The sequence below is a fragment of the Bactrocera dorsalis genome, chromosome 5 (assembly GCF_023373825.1).
Source record: "Bactrocera dorsalis isolate Fly_Bdor chromosome 5, ASM2337382v1, whole genome shotgun sequence".
NCBI classification, from domain to species: domain Eukaryota; kingdom Metazoa; phylum Arthropoda; class Insecta; order Diptera; family Tephritidae; genus Bactrocera; species Bactrocera dorsalis.
In genome coordinates, this window is record NC_064307.1 from 40238001 (window position 1) to 40258796 (window position 20796).

General features: G+C 35.0%; 1 protein-coding gene across 1 annotated transcript in view; it reads left to right on the forward strand.

The window, feature by feature from the left end:
- Positions 1 to 20796, forward strand: part of LOC105232853 (homeobox protein araucan) — a 168746-nt gene that overhangs the window by 105485 nt on the left and 42465 nt on the right. The window lies entirely within an intron of this gene.

Genomic DNA, 20796 nt, shown 5'->3' on the forward strand with positions numbered 1-20796 from the left:
GAAAAAACGATCGACACACACCACCTCTTCGTTGATTTTCAAACTGCTCTTGACAGCACAAAAAAGAGCTGACTTTATGCGGCTATGTCTGAATTTGGTATCTTCGCAAAACTAATACGGCAATGTAAACTGACGTTGAACAAAAAGCTCCGACACGGTCGGGAAGGACCTCTCGGACTTCTCCGAGCCGTTCGATACCAAACGTGGCTTCAGACAAGGCGACTCTCTATCGTGCGACTTCTTCAATCTATTGCTAATTGCGACGGGATGAAGACGCAAAGCAAATCAGCCTAGCAGTAAACGAGGGCATGACGAAATATCTCTTGTCATCAAACAAACATTCGTCGCACTGTCGACTAGGCTCCCATGCCACTGTTGACAGTTATAACTTCGAAGTCGTAGATAACCAGTATTAACACCAACTAATGTTGTGGGAGTATAAAAAGTTAGGGTATTTGTTATCGCTGTCATTCTGGCTTTGGATCATTAACTAAGAAAATTGGGTGTGAATTTTCTAAGCGATCGGTTTAGTTCTTTCAGAGGCATTAAGCTTACAGCTTCGGAAAACACCGTTTCGAAATAAACGGTTTAAGGTTTGAAGAGACATTTGTTTATATTTTAGCCAAAACAACTGCATACATATACATATGTATGTATATAATTAGTATCTAATTTTTCTCCAGTCACATCGTAGTAAAAAATGGCAAAAGTTTTGCAGAGAAAACTAAAGTTTTTTTTTATTAGACAAATCTATATGGCACCTATGAAGAGACGAGCCAAACCTACATTTAAGTATGTATCTGTATGAAAAAATATGAATTTTCTGAGTCAGACTATGTTTTCCAAGTCAGTGATATTGCTCTCTGCCCTATTCACTACTGTAAGACCTTAATTAAACGAAGCTCATTTTGTTTGAATATTACATACATATTTATATACTAAATACATAAATAAAATTCCTTTTTATGGCAGTTACTCAAATAAAATTATATATGTACGTACGAAAAAAATGTATTTACATAGATATTGAACTCATAAAGACAGCAACATGCAATCAACAAAAAGCGAGATTAATTTCGAAATTTAAATTCTAAAACGCTGACATTTTGAAAAATTTCACCACCACCCTAAATAGCAGTAGAATCACACGCAGTCAGCAGAGCAAGCGCCGTAAAAATTTACATCGCTTAAATGTATGTATGTATAGATATATTTTTTATCTTCTTCATTACCAGAAAGAGGGTGAGGCGTAGCATTTACACGTACAAATATGCGGTGCTCATTTTATGCTTCAAAGGATACACAAATTTCTCAATGATACACTTTGTAAGCGCACCCACAAGTGACACAGAGATAAAAATGCTTACACATACATACATATCTGTAAACTGATGTATAAATATATACGTACGAGCATACAGCTGATACACAGCTCATTTCACGCCACGAATTTCATAAATTTTCCAAAACGAAAAAGTGTGCGACGAACATAAAAGACGATGAAGTGACTGAAGGAAGAGCACAAAAAGTAAAAAAAAAAATAATAATAAATTCAAACTGTAACAGAGGAAAAATAATGTTTGAAGTGTTTAAAGAGGACGGAAGGGGCGAAGCGGTGTGAAACGTTTCATTGTACTTTCGTACCGCCACTACATACGTGTACATACATATACATATAGATGAGTGTATATGTAGATGTATGTATGTGTGCGACTACAGGCAGGGAGTTGGCAGGCGGTGCAAACATTGTCACACCGGATGTAACAGGCGCGCAACGGAAGCCATGTTGGGTGGCGGCCGCTAAGCCAAGTAACGCAAACAAAAAAAAAAACGCGGACAAGCGCAAAATACATACATAAGTACAGAAAAAAAATGTAACAAGTTGGCGAAAAAAGTTGTCATAAAAGTTTTGTATCACACTGTGATATGTTTTACTTGTGTAACGACAAACAAGGACATCAGCGCGCTGGTCGCGCCAACGGGCGGCAGTATAAGCCGCGCCGTGGCAGCAGCAGCTGACGAAGGACAACGAACGAGAAAGGTAGAAAGTTGGCAATAGCATAAAGTTAGCTGCTGGTTGGCGTAGTTTTACTTTGTAACTTTTTTTTTCCTTCGTGGTATAGCATAATAACGGTTTATGCCTTTTTTGGTGTGCGTGGCGGTGGTGAGCGTTGTGCGCTTGGTGCTAGTGGGTGCTATTTGTTAGTTAGTTGTAGTTGTTTGCATTCAACTTCATTATGAACTCAGCAAGGGAAGTTCATAAAAACAACAAAAATATTACTAAGTACAATTTGCTGTTTTTGTTGTAGAATGTCACTCGCAATTTTCTTTATATAAATATTTTACGGCAATCTTGCTTTTTCCAATTATATAAGATGAGTTTTTTCCACATTTTAGCTTAATGTTGCAAAAAAAAATCTTATATGTGTGGATATATAGTACATATGTATGTACATTCATAATATAAAATAGGGTACCTCGATGTGTAAAAAATTCTAAAAATTAGTTATTATAATATAAACAAAGTTTATTAAGTCTGCCGCGTTACTAACCCCTAGAAGGAAATGCCGGAGTTCCTATTTAATATACATATTTGCAGTGTTTGTCCGTAAAGTAATAGGACTGAGTGATTTAAAAAATTTATTGAACCAATCGTTACAATTCTTTAAAAACTTTCAAAATAGGCTCCTTCTGCGTCGATGCAGCGCTGCCAGCACGATTTCCAAGCATTGAAGGCGTCACGGAAGACATTCTCCAGAGTAGCATTGAGAGCCGAGGTACATGCATGAGATGCATATCCAAGTCTGGAAAGATTTTTTATTTTACGAGATCTTTTCAGAGAATTTGATTCAGGTTATTGCCTAAGGTCATGCTATAATCTCCTAAAAAATTGTTTAGATCGCACCACTACAACATTTAGCTGCCCGGCAAACTGATCAATCCAAATCAAGTTCTTGTAAGGAATCTTTAATATTTGTGATGGATATTATAGCTTTGGTGCAACTGAACTTAACGTTTTCCCTTGATTTTTGTTTTTTTTTTTTGATAAATGTGGTATGTAGTATGCAAATGTACCCAGATACATATTGATTTATTATTGCTTAGGTCATCTAATTTCCAGCAATCAATTCACTTTCATTTGTGTGTTTAAAGTCAATTAATGCAATCATGTGGAACGGAAAGTGCCTAACTGGTCACATGACTACTTTTCAAAAAAATGTTTGGCACTCTTAAATTCAATTGGAAATGTGAACGTATGTCTGGCATTTTAAATTTATCTAAAACATCATGCCTTGGATGCTAATACACTAGAAGCAGCCCAATACTCCAGTAATATTATAAATAAAGTAAGAAGAATTTAAACGTTTATGAGCCCGAAGAGAAATCTCGTTATCTAAAATATAAAATCTATATAAAGAAAGAAGTTTCGCCTTCTTCTTGAAACCAAATGTCGTCGAGATCACAAGCATCGATCCCAGGTTATTATAGCACGATAACGGTCGCCACTGGCGGTTCTCACTGGCAATATTTGTGAAGAAATGTGGACTGATGATTCAGCCAGGACACACACCACACCAAACCGTTGTTTTTTCTAATGAAATGGCAGCTCTTGAATCTTTTCAGTCAGTTTTTCGTTCCAAATTCAAAAATTTAGCTTATACCCATTGAGCCACAAATGGGCTCATCGCTGAACATAATATTACTCGAAAACATCGGAACCTTTCAAGCGACCATAGACTGAAGCGCTGTCGCATGGAAAGGTCGAGCGGATTCAGTTCTTGCACAAGCTGTGCAAGTATTTTGTACGCTTTCAATTTATGAACTGAACGTAAAATGCGCCAGGTCGTTCTATACGTCAATCCGAGTTGCTGCCAACGGCACCGAATCGACTCTCCACGGTCTTCGTGTACACTTTCAGCTACGGCTGCTATAATTTCTTCACTGCGTGCTGGACGAGATATATTCGCTTGGATATTATCCAATATTGAATGCTGGGTCTCAAGATGTGTGATGGTGTTGCGGATAGTATACTCAGTTAGTCGATTATGTTGACCATAAGTTGAGCGAAGTGCGCGAAATATATTATTTGAGTTTTCGTAATAAAGTTGAAAAAGGCTAGTATATTGGAAACCTATTACAATACACTTATTGACTTTAGCATACTTTTTACTATATTAGGCCCACTAAGTGTCTTGTTGTTGTACATTTTTTTTTGTATTATTTGGCACGATTAGAAATATTTACCAACTGAGTTTGCTATCGTTGCAAAGATAATGGCGACAAACAACAAACCAGCCCTTTTAGAACAACTTTCCGCGCCACTTAACATTCCAATTAACTTAATTACGCAATAACTTTCATACATACATATATAATTGCGAATGATAAAAAATAATTGTCCATATAGTATATGAGTATAGACATATGTATGTATGTATATTTAGATTTAAACGAACATCGCTACAAATGGTTTTCGTAAACTCAATGCCTTAAAAATTTAATATTCTTTTATTTTTATAATAATGATATTTATATAAACGTATGCTACATATACATATATACATTTAAAAAATTAGTCAATTCAATTATTTTGCTACATATTCTTATTTTCAAGAATTTCAAAAAAATCTGCCGTTATTTATTAATTGATTGCCGGATATGAAGTGTGACATTTTAAAAAAATTTTATAAAGTTTTATGTAAGAAAAATGAATAATTAAAGCTTTTTGATCGTAAGTCCGAAATATGTATGTTAGGGTGGGTAAAAAAATATCGAATCTTGTTTCTTGTGGTAAAGACCATTTTTGCACAGCAATAAATAACCTACAAAACTATGAGTATTGCGATTTATAATGACTTGTCTCCACTGAGTTATGAAATTCATAAGAATTAAAAAAAAATATTCTTCTTCTTAATTGGGTAGACACCGTTTACGTGGTTAGAGCCGAATTAGAAAAAAAATTGCATTAAAATAATTAAATTTTAACCGTTAATATCTTTTAACTGTAAGATTTACAAAAAATCGTGAGAAACTTTTTTTAATTTCTTACAAGTAGTTGGAAGCGAGATTTGAATTCTTCCATCTGATAGTAAGGCGCAAGACCTTCCCGTTAGAATTAAGAGCTCATGTATGAGAAGACCTTCTGAGATACTATTTTTTCAGAGTAGCAAGCGAAAAAAATTGTTTTTGTTTGTCCAGCCTAATGTATAAGTATTTGGCAAAAATAGAAAGTAAGCCTTTTTGTTTTAAATTTCGCACGAAAACCCATTCATCAAAATATTTCATTTTTTTTTTAGTTGGTATGATATGGTGTATGTCAGTGGCATCTGTGCCAAATGTCACATTCGGCGATTTTTACGATGAGTGAAAATATTCAGGAAAGTTGTCTCATCGTTAACGACGAACCACGTCCAGGACTGCCATCAACATCAACTGATGATCAACACAGCAATAAAATAATGGAACTGGTGCTTGAGAATCGACGATTAACTGGCATCGTTGGAATATCGAAAGGAAAAGTGAAAACCATTTTAAAAGATCATTTGGGATTAAGAAAAGTGGAAGCATGATTGGTTCCAAAATCACTAAATTTTCAAAAAACAGCGTCGCGTTAACGTCTGTGAAACAATGCCTTCCGTGTATCACTGGAAACACTGGACCCGGAAACAGACAATCTATTGGCAGAGTATCGTAACATAGGTGAGCCGATGCCGAAAAAACGAAGTCAAAGCAAGCCAAAAATCAAGGTTATGTTGACAGTTTTCTTCGATTAGCAAGGTTTCGCATTTCTACCGAACGCCCAAACTGCCAACAAGGAATACTATATTTCCGCGAATCTATTCGTAAAAATGACCGGAATTATTGCCAACAACTCCTTATCATGATTTTGATCGATATAGTTATATGACTGCAATATAAAATAGTGGTCCGATCTCTGCAATTTATTCGTAGATTGTAGCGCTACCTTGGACAATAATCTGTGATAAATTCCGTGAAGACAATTTCTTAAATTATCGTTAGAAGGATTTTGACTGACTGTATGACAGCTTGTACATAAGTGTGTATATCCAATAGTGAAATAATATCTGTGACTTCAACCAAAGATCAGCTTCTTGGGGTTGAAAGAACGTATGCGAAATTTCACTGAAGAATCAGCAACGTAGTTTATTTTAATTTACACGTTATCTACAGTTAAAACGTTATATGTGTGATCATATTTACAATCGATAGGAAACTTAATACGAATTTTGTTTAGAGTAAAAAAAATCATGTTCCAAAAGCTTGTAAATTCAGATTCCTTCGGGTTTGCTACTTTAGACCACCATGTAGCGCATTTAATACACATATTCTGAGATAAATATAGTGTAATCCTGCTAAAGCTATGTGCGCCATGTTGCAAATGTACTACATAAGTTGAATATGCGAAGTACTACTGTGTTGTAGTTGTACCTATGCGTTTTACATGGAAAAAGTTGTCCACAGATAATAATAAATAAGCGAGAGAAAAACTGACTACAAAACAAATCCAAATATGTATCTCACTCCACAATTATTTTATGTATGTACGAGACGCTGGAATCAAATGCAGCTGCTTCACACGGTTGCCGAACACACCTTTACAATTACAAACAAACGCACACTCACCTTAATGTATGTGTAAATACGCTCAGGTGTTGCTGCAGAGAATCACTGCCATGCAATCGGATACTCAATGCTAACCATAAGATACTCAGCATCTACAGCGCCTTAAGGGCAACACCTCCCCTTCTGCAATGCACGCTTGCTGTTTCGCTTGCACACATACCATTGAAGCGCTTGGTTCCTTCAGTGCCTGTCTGTTTTGCTGTTTTCTTGTCGGCACCGAAACATTTCCCCTCCGTTGGCCGCGCGCGTTCTCGCGCTCTCTTTCTGCTTTTCTAGTAACGCATACTCAAGCCTGAGTATCTGTATCTCTTAGTTTGCTTTATACATTCATATTTACAAGCATTTATGTGTTTGCTTGTGTGCGTGTGATGATTGCCTCTTTTTGCTTGTGTTTCTATTTCTGCTGGTCGTAGATAGTCGCGTGTTGGCAACATGCGAACATGCATTTTAGTATCTCAAAGATATTCGTTGTAGATGTTACTGCCACAAATGTTCCTGAGTATTATTAACGCTTGCTGTTCTTGCCACTGCTCGTACAACTATGTACTTGTTGTATCTTAGTAACTGTTCTGCTTGTCTTCGCTATTGTTGCTGGTTGCTAGTACTCTCTCGGTTCAGTGGCATTAGTGGGCCATGTTTTGCTGCCATAAAACTGCTAACATAAGAACTAACATACATACATACACACATATGCGCATAGTAAAGTGTATATTAGTAAAGAAAATAGTTGGTGCTTGATATTCATTTCGCATTTTAGTTTGATTTTCTGCCACAAAGTAGTGATGGAGTTTAGGTTGTGATTTTTAAAGCGAAAATACGATAGCTGGCTTGTTGCACATGTAAAATATATTCTGTTGCTATATTCATTAATAGAGAATTAAATTTGCATAAAATACAACGTTTGCATGTAGATAAAAATAAATTTAAAGCTTTAAGCAGAAAATAAAATTTTCTTTGGATGTTGTTGTCATGCAAAGAAGATGTAATATGTATGTCATGCAAAGAAAATGTAATAATTAAATGATAAATAAATATTCTTAAATACATACATACATGCGTACATTTATTATCTTCGATACCGACGGCGTTTTAGCGTCTGCAAGTAAAGGGGCTATATGGATATAAAAGCTCAAATTAAATGAAAATTTGCAGAAATTCAAATTGAGCCCTTGCGAAGGGCATAAATTTCCATAATTATGTATATTTGTAGAAAATAATCACACAAACTCGATTTTTTTTAATTAAATTTTTTTATTATTGTAATAATGTTTTAAATAAACTTAAAATTTGTCTTTATTTTTCTAATTTTTTTTCTAATATATGGCATGTGCATATATTTAATTTCTAATTTACCACTTTGAACTAAAAAATTCCAAATTAAGGGGGTATTCTAATTTAGACACATGAAATTCCATGGAATTTTTGAAGTGTCGTAAAAACAGCAATTCATATTTTAGAATAAGGATAGAACAGAAGGAAGTCAAAAAATAAAAACAGTTAAAAATTTGCAGCTGATTACAAGGGGGCACGTGACCATACCCACAATTGCAGACTTTCTTGCAATCTGAAACCAAACAAAATATTAATCAACAATATGTCCGATTCTACGGAAAAGTTGAAATTTTTTTCTCCGAAATGGCGACTATATCATTATCAAAGAAATTCTGAATTTTTTGAAAGAAATATTTTAAACTGGGCCTTTCGACGCCGTGTCTGGTGACCTCTCGGAAAAAAGATACGTCCGCGTTGGCAGTATAACTTCTTACAGGATCATCTAAAGTGAACAAATATGTGTTTTAGTTAAAATATTAACTCAAAACTTAGAAAAATTAGAAGAAAATGAAAATTGGATTTTTTTTAAATAGTTGTAATCGAAAAAAATTATTCGTTCAAGTCTTTCTATCAAAAAGACCTGTGAAAAGTTTCATGAAAATCGGTTGAGTAGGTCTCGAGAAATCTTGACAACCGACTTCAAAAACACAGTTTCGGGAAAAATGCATTTAAAGACGGCGCACTTAGCCTAGCTAGCCTCGAATGCACAAGTTCTAAATGCTGTATCTCCGAAACTATTACTCGGATCAACTGGAAAATGTAGGACATTATTTTAGACGTTCTGTAGAATTTAATAAGACAATATTCAATGTTTTGAAGCCAGTAAACTCATGTAACCCCTTAATAAGACAAAACAATTGCAACTCAAAGTAAAGGGTATACTATTTTTGTCGTTGCAGTCGTATATTTCTAGTGATACCAATCATATTATGTCATACCATATTGTGTTGGAAAGGTGAGATTCTAAGCTTCACCTAACCACAATGAAAAAAAAATAAAAAATAAATTGGAGGAAGTTAAATAAATGGTTCGCTCGCTCCCGTTCTGAAATTTTCGATGTGAAAGATTTACACTAATGGAATAAGTCTCTAGCGAAAAAATGGCAAAAAGTGGTCTACCAAAGTGTTACTTTTTTCTTCATTATTGTTCATTATAAATATATAAAAAATAAGGCGAAGTTTGATTAGAAATACGAAAAGACTTTTTCGACTACCCAATATTTCGAAGTAATTAGGTCCTTTATTATTACCTGTACGAGTCTTGAATATAACCATTCTAAATATGTGATTATTAAAAATGTTGATTCTCAAATTTAATCTTCAATACAAAATTTGTAGCCGACTACAGCATTATTGCACCTGGGCTGATTTTTTTCAGACAAACATACAAAATTGCTGTTTCAAACGATCAAAACCTAACAAACCTGCCGAAGGCTTTCAAGCATATTTCTGTCAAGAAAAAACTTGCAAAAAAACCCAGTCTTCCGAATCGGCTTAAACTTATAAGTCCATTCTTTTGTCGGATGAACCCAAAGAGTCTCAAAATCTTGCAGAAAAGAATACATGTACTTACCAAAAAATAAATATATGGTATATACATACATACATACATACATACATTTATGTATATATCTACATATATGTACCTTTTCCTCTCAAATCAACGATTCCCCCAAAAAATTTATTTATATACATACATATGTATATGTAAAAAATATATACACATACATATGTGTATAACGGCATACCTTAATTAAAACCATTCAAAATCATTTACATGCATCAATTACATTGAAAAGAAAAGCAATTTCAGGCAATTGAGACAATAAATAAACGCCAAATGACGACGCAGCCCATACAGCTGGAGGGCGGGAAAATGGGGAAAACGTTACGGCATGGGTGCACATTAGCTACTGGAAACATGTCGATAAGCGCAAACCACACAAAATCAATCTTGAAAGACGAAATACCACAAATAAGAAGTGTTAGCAAAAACACTGGATAACGGCACCGGAAGGAAGCCTGCAGAAACAAGAAAAAAATATAAATACTTTGAGAATACGTGGAGTTATCGATATCCAGCCTCCAGGGTATGCAGAGATTACGAGTACAACAAAAAACATGCAACGTTGTAGCATGTAGCATGAGTTGGGTGAACTTACGCAGACTAAGACAAATGTAGACAGCAATAGGGCGGTAGGGAATAATAAAAAATAACATGCAGAAAAATGCCAACAACAAGCGCACTTATTGGCGCAAGGGTGTGGTAGGGCAAGACAATCAATGGAAATAAAAGAAAACATTTGAAGCGCTTAAATATGGTGGCAAATGAAAGTGGAGAGAAAATGAGAATTGAAAACGGCTGATTATTGGAAAATGCTTAAATTAAAGAGGAATTAGAGAATGAAAACTTATATTTTGCAATTTTATGAAATGAAAATTAGAAAATATTTCATTAGTATGGCCAACAAATAATTAAAAACGCCATCTTAGATCTTTAGATGCTATTTATAAACCGCAGTTCGCATGGCAATCTTACCCTTTAGGTGGTACCAATCTATAGAAGTTTTTGTCCAGCAACGAAATTTCGGTCAGACAGCATTTGACTCTTATAATAAAAGCAGGGATTTAGCATGGATAAGCATTTGATGGATAAAACCAATCACTTGCCTCATATAAACTGTAAGCATCACCAAAATTGATTCATTGACCACAGTCGTCTAGATCTTGGAGTAAGACAAATAAAATAACATAAGTAATGAATATAAAAATCTAAATCAGAAATGTATGCGGATTACAATGAAACGTACTCGCTCTCCGTGAGCAAAAACAGGCGTATAAAATTAAATAGCCAATAAACAACAACAATAAATATAGTTGCAGGCGGACTTGTAAGGTGTAGCTGGTTATAACCATTGTTTTACTTTTCACTATTATTGGATTTGTATATACAATGTAGCTAAAGACCTATGTTTAGGTATGTTGGTGCTTGTACCTATACATAATATCGCATGGTCGTCACTTCGTGTTCAACACAAGTAGCAAATACAAACTATATTGCTCTTTCTCTCTTACTCTAGCTGTCTTTGGCTGCTAACAACAACCCACCAACCAGCAGAGCGTCTACCAAGCAACATAGCCATATAGCTGAAAGCAGTCATGTTGCAACAGATAGTTAGTAAACATGTGTATATGCATGCAACATACATAGAAAAGTAGCTAAGTGCATGTAAGGCACAAAGTAACATAAAAAAATAGAAATAAGTAAAAAAGTATAGAAATCCACAGCAGCCACTTTTGTTACCACTACATATATACAAACTCTCTTGCAATTACTGCGCGCATTTGTTGCAACATCTTTTACCAATTATGTGTGCCTTTAGTGCCAGTAGAGACTACAGCAACGTCGTGTGCACATTTGTGTATATATATTTTTCGTACTTACTTATACATATATGTATATGCCTTTTACATGCATTTTCGCTATCATCCTTTGGATTTCGCTTTACTTGCGTCCATTTAATGTTTAACAGGCAGCCACTTAATCACATCAACATATCGCTACATACTCTGCCACAATCTGTATATATAGCAACATGTGTATGTGATAAACTTGTTGTTGTTGTTTTCGTGTGTGTAAGCTTACACTGTGCTCAACGTAATGTGAATTAGTTAAATCCCTTGCAATTATTGTAAACGCAGTCGTGTAATCGCCGACACTCCATGGCATGCGTTATGGCTGAGAGTTAGTCCATAGTGGAAGCAAAGCAAGGCAATACAGGCGAGTTATTAAATAGTAATTAATGAATATTTTAGGGTGCCTACATTTCATATGAAAAAATATATGATTTTGAATTCTGTTATGTTATTATTCTACAATTACTCTAAAAATGCCTTAGAATTCGCAGAGTATATATAATTCGTGATCCATAACTTCATCTAACATTTTTTAGAAATATTTCGAAGCGTCTTATATGTACATATTTATATTTGATGGCTTCAGAAGTTCTTCTTAACAGAGAAATTCTGAAATTTTTGAAAAAAAAATATTAGAAACCCGGCCATAACGACGCCATTTCCAGTCTTCCCTCGGAAAAAATATGCGGCCGCGTTGTGGCGAGCCTTACAGGATCATCTAAAGTGAAAAAATACGTTTTTTAATTAAAATGTTAACTCAGAACTTGGACGAAAACTGAAAATTAGATTTATGACTTACATCTTTACAAAAAAATAATAATTTCAGCGGAAATTTCGCGACATTTTTTTTTAAATAGTTTTAATCGAAAAAAATCGTGCCTCCAAGTTTTTGAGAATTGTATATTAAAAACGTGTATAAAACTTCATGAAGATGGGTTGAGTAGTTCTTGCGAAGTCTAACCAACCGACTTCAAAAACACAGTTTCGAGAAAAACGCATTCAAAGACGGCGCACTTAGCCTAGCTTGCCTCGAGCGCCCAAGTTCTCAAGGCTGTATCTCCGAAACTATTACTCGGATTAACTTGAAAATTTAGGACAATATTGTTGAGGTGTTGTAGACTTTAATAAGTCCAATTTTTAGAAACCCATAAACCCATGTTACCCCCTAATTCAGTTCTTTTAGACATCTAATGCGGCAACAAAATTTTCCATCGAACAAACTTCGGTCAAAAATGTGTCGTTATCATGAATATGCGTAACAAGATATTGCCACTTAATTTTCCCTTCAAAAGCACTATCAGAGTTTTTTTTATATCTCTATTACAAATACATACATATATGAAGGGTTGCATGTAATGCTTTAAAGAAATAATTGACTTAACATTTACATTTTTTTTTGAGGTACGTAGACCCGAATGTCGTGGACACGGTTTTTGACTTCGTCCGACGTGCTGCTATTGTACATACATATGTACAGTTGCGAGCATTGAAATAGTAGTGCCTATTGGCCAAGAGAGTTTTGTTTTAAATTTTATTTATTTTATGATATTGCCTTCGATCATTATTTTAGTTATATTCTCTGAAGTATAACGGTCCTGTTATTCACAAAAATAAGTGTGCAACACTTACCGTTACTTTTTTAGAGCCAGTTTTATTGGGATATCTGTTTTTATGAGCGAGCAATATAATAGTAGTGAACGGTGAGCTGATTACAAACAGATCATTTTTAGTAAATTTTTTTTATTGGGCCGGGGGAAGCTCTGTAGTGAAGAAAAACGAGAATGGATTCAATCTGTCATAAACAACGGTAAATCCTACAAGGGAGTGGAAAGACTTGTAGGGTGTTAAGCCACAACGATTCACAATGCAATTATTTATAAATAAAATACGAAAAAGCGGCGCAAGACGGATTCTTTCTGAGAATTTTACACGAATAGTTGTAAGATGTGCCAAGACTCGACCTAGAATGTCAGCTATGGGGATTCGGAATGAACTTAACCTGGCCTGCGGTGTTCATACAGTGAGAAGACTTCTACATGAACATAATTTATATGTCCGCAGTCCTCGAAAAGTACCGTTATTAAAAAAAAATCATGTAGCAAGACGTTTTAAATTCGCCAAAGAACACCTGAATTGGCCGATTGAGAAATGGCGTAGCATCTTGTGGACAGACGTGTCGAAAGTTGTTCCATACGGCGGTAAAGGGTCCTGTCAGTGTCTAAGACGCTTCCCTAATACAGAGTACGACCCCAGATTCTGCACAAAAACTTTGAAGCATGGCGGTTTGAATACCATGGTTTGGGTTGTTTATATTACAGGTCAAATTTTTTTGTGTAGTCCCAATTTATAAGATTACTGGCATAATATCCGATACTTATAGTGGATATAATGCAGCATATTTTTATGATACTATTTGCTGAAGAAGACATTCCGCTGAAAAGGATATTTCAGCAGGATAATGGTCCGAAGCACACCAGTAGGGTGGCAAAATAGTGGTTTCGGGTCAATGTAGTTAAGGTTATGGATAGGCCAGCTCAATCCCCTGGCCTCAATCCTATTGAAAACCGTTGGGTAGATGTCAAAGAAGCCGTGTGGAAGGATAAACACAAAAACAACAACGAATTGTGGACCGTAGTGCAGCAATCATGGCAGAGCATACCACTGAAAAGATGCCACAGTCTCGTAGATTCTCTGAAGAAGCGATGTATTGCTGTTATCAAAAATCATGGCCGTGCTACCAAGTACTAAGATCTCCTATAGACGAAACTTGCAAAAATCCTTCAGTATTTAAAAAAAAAAAAATTTTAGTACTTTACTACTATTTTACTGCTCCCCAAAATTTTCATACATAAATACATCCTTCTAAATAAACATGTCTTGTACATATTCAAACCTAAATATTTTTAGTGGTAAACATAGCCTGGTAAATATGATCCACTTTCGCATTTCAATGGATGTTAAAATTGTTTGGCATGTTACATAACTCACAGATATGTAAAGCTCTAACACCCACTACTATTTCAATGCTCGCAGCTGTATATGGTCTACTATTATCCAATCCTTAAAGAGGCATGTTTAGAAAACTGATTACCTTCAATAAGGTATTTTATACCGTTAACTTAAACTTTTGTATATAATATTCTCATATATAATTGAATCTATATTGCAACAATAAAAATATTGCAACACTTTAAATTTAAAATTTTTAAAACTCAAATTTTCAATATTTCAATATACATACATACAGTGTGCGACAAAACTAAAGCACGGAATCAACCTCCTCGGTATTTAAATTAATAAAATCATAAAGTATGTTATAAATGATTTTATTTTTATTTTTATAACTAGTTCATTCATTCTTCTTTTTGAATTAGTAAAAATTAAACAAATTAACTTATTAAGAAAATATATAAAATTCCATATATGAAAAACTCCAAAAATCTGATGCGACAAAACTAAAGCACGAAAGGGTTTTATGATTGAAAAATTTATGTCTTTCAATATTTGGTTGCGTATCCCTTATTTTTCAATACACGTGGACATCGACAAGGCATGGGCTCAATTAATTTATTTTATGTGTCGCAGGAAATGCTTTTCCATGCTACCTTTACTTGTATGTATAAAACGGCCTTATTTTTACAATTCTCACGTCTGATTTTTCGATCTACAATTTCCTATTGGTTCTCTATGGGATTGAGATCAGGTGATTGTGCGAGTCGCTTCAAAACCTCAATCCTGTTATCAACAAACCACTGTTTTACACAAATAGCAGTATGTTTCTGGTCGTTGTCATGTTGATAACTCCATTTTAAAACCATTTCTTCTGCAACATGCGGCAGCATAATATTCTGAAAAATATTTTTATGCTTGCATTTGTCCATTGTACTGTTTATATAATGAATTGGCCCAATTCCATTCTCTGGAAAACAACCCCACACTAGTACATTGTCTCCACCATGTTTCACCGCGCTTGTTTTATAGCGCTGATTTAGGCGTTGTCCCTTCGGTCTGCCTACCAGCTTCAGCCCATCTCAATCTTTGATATTAAACTTCAGTTCGCCAGAAAAAAGTACAGTTTACCATTTGGTAATCGTTCAATTTATGTGCATCCTCACAAATTCCAATCGCGCCAGTCTGTTCTTTAAATTAATAATACGGCTTTTTTGCACTAACTTGCTACAGGTAGCATGAAAACCCCCCATGGACAGCTCGACGTTGTATGGAGCTCTGTAATATATTTAACCGTAGTTGTCTTACAATAGATATTGCCGATATAAAAGGGTAATTTTTTATTGCCCGAATGACTCCCTTATCCTCTCGTTCGGTTGCTTTCCGTGGCCGTCTACCTCTATGCGCTGTAACCAAAGAGCTTTATTTGCGAAATCGGCTAAATGTTCGGAAAACAATAGAATGATTTATTCCAAACTCTTTTGCAATAGTCATAACCGATTCTCTTTTCTTAAAATCCTTAACAAATTTTTTACTAAAATGAACAGAATAGTTATTTCGAGCCATTGATATATCTTTCACTTTAATATACAACCAATCATTTTGAATAACGAACTGAAACTGAATATGCACTAATATTTTTCTATTTAGCTAATAACTACACATATTCAACATTTTTTGATCATTAAAAACCGTTAAACAAACAATTAATGTGCAATTAATATGAATTATTGGCTATGTGCTTTTGTTTTGTCGCACCAGATTTTTGAAGTTCTTCAGATATTTAATTTTATATAATATTTCAATAAGTTAATTTGTTTAATTCTTACTAATTTTAAAAGAAGAATACATGAACTAATAATACAAATCAATAAAACATCATGTAATGCCTATTTTATGATTTTATTCGGTTAAATACCGACAAGGTAGATTCCGTGCTTTAGTTTTGTCGCACACTGTATGTATGTACATACATATGTATTTTTATAATTTTTATCCCGTGCTGAATTTCGCATCTAAGTGTGTACATATATTTCATATTCATATGTACCATATTAAAAAAAAATCCGATGAATTTTAGGCACCCTTGGAACGATTTGAAAATTGTCTAAACATTCAGAAAAATAAAATAAAATGCAAAAATAGCAGCTAGAGTACATATTTTTCACAATATATTGGATTCAACGACTTTAGATATATATGAAGAGACCAGTTTATTTCCATAAGGATCGTCATATGAAGAATCACAACGACAACAAGCAATGAATTTCCACTTACAACGCACAAACACATGCTTAAAAGTCTCAAAGTTTCAGCAACGCGAGGATCATGCCAAACAGCTGTGCTATCTCGCTCTGACACCAACACAACGGCATATAGAAATACTTACCGATTTCATGCAGCCACTTCAATTAATTAGACAAAAGCACGAAATAGCCACACAAATATGAAAGCTGTGAACTAAAAAGGCCACAAAGCTGACTAGCTCATCAGTCACTCAGCGTGTTGTAGCAGCATAACCCCGAAGTTACAAATAATAACAAGCGTTACTACAACCCAGAACGCATGGTTGGGCAAAAATGTACATACATATGTATATGTATGTATGAGACAAAAGTAAAAAAAAAAAAATTAAATGGTAAAAGTACACGCATACGCACACACACATTACAATATTAACAACACAACAGCAGTAACGCTTAGCAGATATTGTCGCGCGGAAAAAACTGAAAAAAGTAGAAAATTCACTCAATGCTCAATGCTTGTCAGCGATTGCTTAAGCGCGCGCCAACCACTGCCCCCTGCCAGATGTAAAGGTTAACGCGACGACTAGCGATGCCGAGCAGAGGACGCATCAGCGCACACAATTCGAGCAGCCAAAACACGCTGGCCCACCCCTTTTCATGCTTACATGCATGTACATACATAGGTACATATATGTATGCATGTGTTGGTGTGTGGTTGTATGTGTGCGCGCAAATGCTTGTATATTGTAGCTACCGTTGTTTTCGCTTGTTGTCTTGCTGCTTCTAATTTTTCTTGTTTCTCATTTGGAAGCGCGCACACACAGGGGAGCTACCCTCGCCAGCCACCGCTGTGGCAACCGTAAAAACATAGAAAAAAGCGCGACTAAGCGCAACATAGTCTACTCAATTGCGCTTACAAAGCTACCAACAACATACTTTCGTGTGCGCGCCGCTCTATAAGTGCACATGCATACAAACATATAAATGCGTATGTGTGTGTGTGTGTATGTCAGCAATCGTGTTGTAGTTATTGTTTTCATGTTTTGTTGCCGTAGTGCTTATGCTACCGCGCCGTGGCAGTGGCAGCGGCATTTACAGCGCAACATGCAATAACAGCCATTTTTCTAGTTGTTAAGTTAATTTTTTCCATGTTCTTCTCTTTTTCACTCGCTCACTTGTGCGCGATATGAAGTTAATGCGACGCGCCGCACCGCACCGCACCCCTTGCCAACACACAAACACAAACTGTGTATGTGTGTATGTACGCGTCTACATGCGCTCAACCACCGCCCCAACCAAAGCTGCGACCAGTCATACATTTTGCTTCCTTTTGCTTGCCTGTCGCTTACGCTACTCAACGCCCAGCGCGCACATACACGCTGCTACGTCGGCACCTCAGCGCACCGCTTCCCCTGTAATCTAACCGCTCTGCTTCATATTCAACGCTTCTTTTGATTCGTGTTGTCGATTTTTCGTTGTCACATTTTGCCTCTCGCTCACACTCGTTATGGCGCACTCTTTGGCTACTTTGCTCTCGCGTGTTCCTGCCTGTTTGCCTGTAGATATTTTATTTATGGCCACAATAGATATGAGACGACGACGACGTTGGTTGTATTGTATCTTGTAGATACAGTTTTGTTGAGCACACAAACATACACACACATATATTGGGACATACATACAGACGTCCAACACAACCGGTTCAATGCTGGATCTTCTTAACAACTATATACCACTAGTAAGTATTTGCCCGGTGTCCGTTCAACCTTTGCCTACAATTGTCTGCCACATTTGTTGCTGCTGTTGTTGGTGTTCCAGCGTTAAGGCAGCAGGCAGTGTGGTAGCAGCAGCCTGCCCACTTTAATGATTATCATTATTGCCGATGTTACGCTGCTGTCGCTGTTCGGTGTATCAATGTTATTTGTACAGATGTACATATGTATCTATGTATTTATGTCTCTGCATGTTGTTCACATGATCTGTGCTGCATGTTTTTGTTGTTGCTGTTAGTGTAGTACGAAGCGATATCTTGTAGGTACATTCTCGTTGTGAGCATGAATGAGCGAGCGCTCATGCCACACACTCCTCAAATAGCAAACGTTGCACAACAACAAGTAATATAATTGTGTAAAACAAAAATAAATAAATCTGAAGAGAACGAATGTTTAAAAAGCACTACAATCAGCTTATAAGAGAGAGCAATGCATTCAAATCTGTTGTGAAAGGTGGCGTGCGGTTGCGTTAAGGATTACAGTTTTCTTTGTATTTGTTTTTTACGAAGTTTTCATATTTTTTGTTACTTTTACTAAACTTTGCTGGTTTTATACTGCTTTACATAGAGAGTCGCTATTGCGCGTGAATCATATGGTATATGTCACTCACTTTATGTAGTAATTTCTTGGATTCAAGTCAGTTCCGCCGTCGGCTTTTAAGGATTTAAATACTGCTTAGGAAGACACGTTCTTTAATTAGGAAGTAAGCAAGTTGCAACAATGAAAAAAATGTGTTCACATTAGTGCACAGAAATTTGCGCAGCTTTCCAAGTAGAAATATTTTATTTAATACTCTGAGCAGCATTACTTTGAACAGGGTAGATAATTTTCGAAAAAAAAAAAAAATCATAGTAGGCTGAAAGGCATTGGAAATGAAAGATAAAATAAAAAAAAAGAAAATAAACATAATTCACCAGCGATCTGAGTATTTTGGAGTAAATAGACTTCAAATCGAAAAAAGTCTAATTTTCAATCGAAAATTCTCACGTCAAAATGTCGGATTATTTTTTTTTAATCAGTAGGCTCAATGTTTGTTGAAATATTTATGCTCTGTTGGAATAAAAAATATATATTACATTATCTCAGAAAATACAAAAAAAGGACCCTATCAAATGATTAAATGCTCACTCTTTTATTTCATCTACTTATTATTTGATATAAATTTTCAAAAATTCCCTTTTTTACTGCGACCATCAAAGTGGAGGGGTGGGGGTAAAAAACCAATTAGATTTCGTTAAAATAATGTTTAACCTAGTAATCAATCTAAGAAATAAGCAAAATACTATTTTTTGACAAAATGGCCGTTTCACCATAAATTTGAGACAAATCGTTTTAGCTTTTTTTTAATTATGTTGGTCACCGTCTTTGAAAACAACATTTTGAGAAAAACGCGTTTAAGTTATCGGTGTGACCCTCTGACAAATCACAGATTTTCGCAATTTTTTTTTTTTGTTAATGTTGAAATTAACTAATCCGTCCAGTTTTTTATAAATAAATACATTCATGCAAATATAAAATGATTTGTTTATGTTTATTTATTGGGTGTATAATAAATAAATAAATTGTTGAAATACCACATAAAAAGGTCCTTTACGATGACTTTGATTTAAAACATAAATTTCAAAAATATTATTAATCTGTAGGAAAGTCGCTAACGCGCTATGGAAGCTTTTTTTTGAAATTTGAAATTTGAAATTTTTCTTTGAAAAAATAGGAAGTTTGCATAGCGCGATAGCGAATGTTGTTAAAAATGTTCTCTCCTAATTGGAACTAGATATCTTCAAAACTCTTCCTTTGAGAGTGGAAACATTTTGGAAAAACACCATTCTAAAAAATACGTTTAATATTAGCGAAATTAATTATTTTCTAAACTTTAAAAACTTTAAAAACTAATTATTTCAACATTTATTATATCTTAGTGATAAAAATTTAAATACTGTATGCGTAAGCTCTTTTTTATTTAGTAATAATTGATTTTGCAGGCTGCTTAAAATATTAAAGTAATAAACTGCGTTAACACTGGTGGATCGAAATTACTCGATACGCTATTTTTCAGAAACAGTTTTGAAGGCTTTAACAAAACATTAATATTTTTACAAATACTAATAGAAATACAAATTTTTTATTAAGCGACCTTTTTATAACTTTTTCGATTTCCTACATGAACCTATAGATCAATAAACTTCCCTATGACCAACTATTTACCTGACTGTTATTGTTTTCGATTTCTGCGAATATCAATATTCATTACAGTACGTTTGTAAATACATAAGTTTATTCCTGCTGCAATCGAGTTTATTCCTCTATGTGTATTTTGGACTTTACAAGTACCCCAATTAACCACCCCGCTTGCAGCAATCCAATTGTGTATGCCACATTTGCTGGCCAATACCTCGCGCTGCAGGGCATACTTTTTTGCTGTTAGTACTTTTGTTG